We start from the raw sequence: 6000 nt of genomic DNA, 5'->3' as shown, positions 1-6000 counted from the left end.
ATAGTGAAGAACCCCACTGGTACTCCCATTGGAAGCATTTGAAAGAGAAAAAGGATGCGGGGTAGTATGTTCATTTTGATTATATTCACTTTCCCCAACCATGTGTGTGATAAGTTGGACCATTTTCGTAGATCCTCCCTGATCCTATTTAGCAAGGGGATATAATTATGTCGAAATAAAGAATGGAGATTGGGAGTCAAATATATACCTAGGTATTTCATGCTTTTCAATACCCATTTAAAGGGAAACAGGGGCTTAAGGAAGAGAGCTTCGGACTTGGAGATATTAATGTTTAAAATTTCAGATTTGGATAAATTTATTTTGAAGTTAGAGATGGATTGGAAGGTAGAAAATTCAGACATTAAGTTGGGAATTGAGATGCGTGGTTGCTGGATAAAAAATAGTACGTCATCCGCATACGCCGCGTATTTATGGGATCTTTTGCCTATTTGTATGCCTTTGATATTAACATTATGCCTAATTGTAGCTAGGAAGGGTTCTAAGGTGATAGCAAAGAGGAGAGGGGAGAGGGGGCAGCCTTGTCTGGTTCCATTATGTAAGACAAAGGGGTCACTCAACGTCCCATTAATTCTAATTTGTGCTGAGGGGTTAGAATAAAGGGATGAGATTCGGTGGAACATCCTAGGTCCCAGCCCAAAGTGGCGTAAGGTCATCTTAAGATATTCCCAGTCCACCCTATCGAAAGCTTTTTCAGCATCAGTGGAGAGGAGTAGGGTGGGCTGGGTGCATCTCTGAACGTATTGGATTAGGGATATTGCACGAAGTGAATTGTCTTTTGCTTCTCTATTGGGTATGAATCCTGATTGGTCTGCTGATATCCAGCTGGGCAAAAGAGGGAGCAGCCGGTTTGCAATTACTTTAGCAAAAAGTTTGATGTCAACGTTAATTAGTGATATTGGCCTAAAACTGTTACAAAGGGTGGGATCCTTATCGGGTTTAGGGATGACAGTGATATGAGTTGATAGAGATTCTGGGCGTAGACCTGAAGAGTGAGATATAGAGTTTGCATAAGCGGTGAGACGAGGGAGCAGAATGTCGCTGAATGTTTTATAGTATAAAATGGTGAACCCATCCGGTCCAGGAGCTTTGCCGGATGGGGATGATTTCAATGCTACCAGGAGCTCCTCTACCGAGAAATCCTCTTCCAATTCTTTGAGGGCAGATATGGGCAATTTAGGTAGGTTAGCTGCTCTCAAGTAGGAAAGCAAGCGGCTTCTTCTCTCTTTTTGTGGTAGAGAAGACAGGTCATTTTTAACATTATATAGGTCTTCGTAGTACTCTCTAAAGGCCTTAGCAATATCTGGGGTTGCATGGGCTAATTCCCCTGTTGAAAGTTTGATTTTAGAAATAAAGGACTGTGATTGTTTAGTCTTTAAAGACCTAGCTAGCAGCTTGCTTGGTTTGTTTCCCCATTCATAAAATTTCTGTGATAAACGTTGGAATTTTCTTTTAGTATCTAAATTGAGAAGGGATTTTAGTTCCTCACGTTTGAGTGTGAGGGATTGAAGGTGCTCAATATGCATGGAGAGTTTGTGTTGTTTATCAAGAGCCGCTATCTGCTGTAGAACCTGATCAATCTGTTGACCATGCTCCCTTTTTTACCTAGCACCGAGCTCAATAAGACAACCCCTAATAGTAGCCTTGTGGGCTTCCCACACAACAGAGGGAGAGGTGTCAGAGGGTTTATTTTCCTTAAAATATTGTGAGAGATGAGAGGCTAACATGGAAACTTCGGCTTCATTAGAGAGAAGGGAATCATTGAGTTTCCAATTGTTAATGCGTCGTGGTAAGGAAGGCACGGTCAACGTCATTGATACAGGTGCGTGGTCTGATATAGATGCGGTGCCAATGTGAGCAGATTGCAGGAAGGGGAGATGAAAATGATCTAGAAATATATTATCTATTCTGGAATAGGATTGGTGTGTTGTGGAAAAGTGTGAATAATCCTTCTCCTTAGGGTGGAGAAGGCGCCAGACATCCATCAATTGAAGATCCAGGAGCTTTTTTTTAACAAGTTTCAGTTGTTTGAAGGAAATATTAGAGCGGCCCTGGGATGTATCAATCGTTGGATCTAGTGGCATGTTAATGTCGCCCGCTAGGATAGTAAGGCCTTTGGCGAAGTTTGAAAGTTTAGTCAATGTTTGTAAGAGGAAGGTTGACTGATTTTGGTTTGGACAGTACACGTTTGCAAGAGTACATTGAGTGTTACCTATGAAGCCCTTTAAGAAAAGGAAGCGACCATGGTCATCTGCCAACATGTCAGATAACCTAAAGGATACATTACTGCAGAATCCAATGGCCACTCCTTTAGCTTTATTAGTGTCTGATAAACTATAGTACCACTGTGGAAAGTGGGATGAGGTTAGCTTAACGGGTGTTGTGTGAGTTAAATGCGTCTCTTGGAGAAAAGCAATAGAACATGTGGCTCTTTTAAGTTCACGCAACATTAAGACCCCTAACATTATACGATATAACCTTTAATGTAGCCATTGTTAAAGCATAGTACGTACCTTCAGCCTATATTTCCATGCATACCAGCCGGAGGGGGGGAGTAGAAAGGAGAAAAGGAGAGAGTTTTTTTGGAAAGAAAGAGAGAGAAAAGAAAAACAAAAAGAACACATGTGAAAATCACATATATAAGTTAACCAACTTGTGGGAAACACATAGTTATCACGCAGAAATCTGCAGTGTTCCCATTGGGGAGAGAGAGAACCAGAGGCCAACCCAATCCCTAAATGGGGACTGAATAGGGCAAGTATAAGGCCAATCGTTCTCGCCAACCCCAGAAGGAAAGGGGGTGACAGGATTGCGCTGTAGTGAAGGGGGGTAAACAGAGGAAGTGTATCCCCACAGCGCGCGACCTATGAGAAAACGAATAACTTATAACTATAAGTAAATAATTAGTTCCATTTAGGAATGTAAATATTACCAGTTTGTAACCAGGATCAATTTGAACAGAACATAACCCCTAGGCAATAAAGTGCAAACCAATTCGGTATTTAAACTACGTACCCAAGAGTAAAAGGTAACAAAGCACATTGGTCAGTACCACTGTATGACAGTTTCGGCCAAATTTAGTCAGGCACACATAAAAAAAGGAGAGAAAAACTGCGGCCAAAACCTGACTTAGTATAGACAACCTGTAGGTAAAAGATTATCCATAATAAGAAAATTAGTACGTGTGAAAAGTTACATATTTCAACCATGCTTTTGTGCTGAGCCTGGAAGAGAAGTACGCCTTTTCTTTGAGGGGGTCTTTCTCCAAGGTGGGTCCGTTGGGCTCAGGAATTTAGGGATTGGGTCTTGCCAACCTGGGAGTTCCATGGATAGAAGATTAAGATCTTGCAAGAAGGTTGGAAGTTCCTCCGGAAATCTCAGCGTGTGTGACCGACCATTTTTTGTGGCAATTAGGCAGGCTGGGAATCCCCATCTGTATGTGATCCCGTCTGAACGCAGGTGGTCAAGGAGCGGTTTCAGAGCTCTGCGACGGTCCAAGGTTTCCTTAGAAAGGTCTGGAAATATGGTGATGACTGCTCCGTCAAAGTCTACGTTAGGCAAGCCCCGCATCTTCATCATAATAGCATTTTTGTCTTCAAAATAATGCAAGCGACAAATAACGTCTCTGGGCTGATCTGACTTAGCATTACGGGGTCTTAGGGCACGATGTACTCGGTCAAAACGTAGCGGTTCAGTGGCTGAATTGCCCAAGATGGTATTAAAGATGCCTCTTATAGATGGTTCTAGGTCATTATCACCCGTTGCCTCTGGCAGACCTCTGACACGAATGTTATTTCTATGGTTACGGTTCTCGAGGTCTTCGAGTTTATACAGGGAGGCTCGATGGGCAAAGGCCAGCTGGGTAACAGTGACCTGTAGTTCTTTAATAGCTAAATCATGTGTGTCTTGTCGCTGTTCCGTTTCCTCAACTCTGACCAGAATATGTGTCATGTCAGATCTGACAGCAGATATTTCCTTTTTTATGGATTTCTCCAAACTGTGAAACATTCCTGCAAGTTCTTTTTTGAGACCGCTCATTAGCGTGTTCATTTCGGAACCCGCAGGGGATCCTGGATCATCCATGAGGTCTGAGCAGTATGAGGAGGCCGGGGAGCTGTCTCGCACAGATGCAGCGTGAGATGATGGAGAGACGCTGGTCCGCGAGGTTCGGACCTGCTCGTCTCTTGCGTTAGCTAAGTACTGTTGAATAGAGCCAGTGGAGACTGGAACGGGCAGTGATCTTTTGCCTGGACGTTTACCTTTGGCAGACCGGAGTTTAGGTGTTTTGGCGGGCATTACTGGAACTATACGGTCGATCGCCGTGGGGGTCACCCCCTACTCACATCTGTTCAGAGACATGCTTCCATCATACTATCCCTGTAACTCAAAAAATATTCTTATGATGGGAGTATGCAAGCAGTGTTAGAAGCGCTTCAACAATCACAGGGAAAAGCGATGATAGTTGTACTGATGGAAGTTTATGGGAGCAGAAGCTATGTATAAGATATAGTAGTAAGGAATTGGCTTAGGAGTACTTGGAGCACCAAGATGGCCGCCAGCTTCCAGAGGTAGGCCGGAAGGAAGACTTTGTTTGCGGTAATAGAGTATGTGGTCTGTCACTATATGAAGGGGTCAGTTGATGAGTGGTATGCTTGAGAGTTCAGTAGTTATAATGGTAGCTGGGTAGGTCAGCAGGGGAAGTGGCTTGGAGTACCAAGATGGCCGCCGTCTTCCATAGGTAGGCCGAAGCCGCGGTCTTTCCTGAGATTCGCGGCCGGCCGAGTGAGCACCGTTCGCTGTGGGCCCAAGTCAGCGCCGCGGGGCACCAAAACAGAGGTCTTGGCGGAGTGGGAGCGTGCCGATTCGGGCCAGGGGGACTCTGCAGAGGGGTGGGTAGGCAGATGCCTCTGTACTCACTGCACCTATATGTTGAAGAGGCCGATCCTGTAGGCCGCAAGATGGCGCCTGGCGGGGAACAGTCCGAGGCAGAGGAGGAGACCACCAAGCAGCACCCCTCAGTCGCCCAAGGCCCCCCCGACTGCCGACGGCGACACGATCGGGCAGCCGGGTATATGCTCCTCTTGTCTGCTTGGCTGTGGGGGTGATGGGCGGCGTGTACGGAGCCCTCAGCAGGCCTCAAGATGGCGGCGGGCACACAGGGCTCAAGTCCAGCTGGAGGCCCGGGGCCAGATAGAATGCAGCACTGGTAGCCAATTCCCCTTGTTAGCCGCAGCGGAGGTAGGCTAACCACTTCTGAAGGTGGAAAGGTGCTCCACAGATTGGAGATGGGCTAGGATGGCGTTGGATGGGTATATGTAGAGCGGAGCTCAGCTTCCACACGTCCTTTTCCTAGCTCGTCCAGACCCACACCTGGTGTTTACAAATTACCTCTAATAAATGGTATCTTGATGTTGGCCAACAATGTTTGTGTCTAATCTGCTTTCACTGTTTATGTGCACAAAGACTAATTAATTTTTTTTTTATTTTACTCCACAGTTTCCTTCCACGCCACAGGAATGGCAGACTGTGGCCTCCCACTTTGCCCAGCGGTGGGACTTTCCTAACTGCAGAGGGGCAATTGATGGGAAACACGTCCACATCGTCCCACCACCCAACTCGGGGTCGTACTATTATAATTATAAGGGGTTCAATAGTATTGTGATGTTGGTGGTGGTGTCGGCTACTTATGATTTTCTGTATGTGGACGTGGGGAAGAATGGCCGGATGTCCGATGGTGGAGTCATCGCCCAGACGGAGTTCTACAGGCATCTCCAGAATGGCAGCTTGGACTTGCCACCTCCAGAAGACAATGTGGAAGGACTCCCATTCGTCTTCGTTGCGGATGAAGCCTTTGCGCTGGGGGACCATCTTATGCAGCCATTCCTGATGAGGACCCTCACCCCGGACCAGAGGGTTTTTAATTACTGGCTGGCCAGAGCCAGAAGAGTGGTGGAGAACACGTTTGGAATCATGGCCAGCCGG

The sequence above is a fragment of the Aquarana catesbeiana genome, linkage group LG10, assembly GCF_042186555.1.
Source record: "Aquarana catesbeiana isolate 2022-GZ linkage group LG10, ASM4218655v1, whole genome shotgun sequence".
NCBI lineage: Eukaryota > Metazoa > Chordata > Amphibia > Anura > Ranidae > Aquarana > Aquarana catesbeiana.
The sequence above is the reverse complement of the archived record's forward strand: the minus strand, read 5'-3'. Positions refer to the sequence as shown.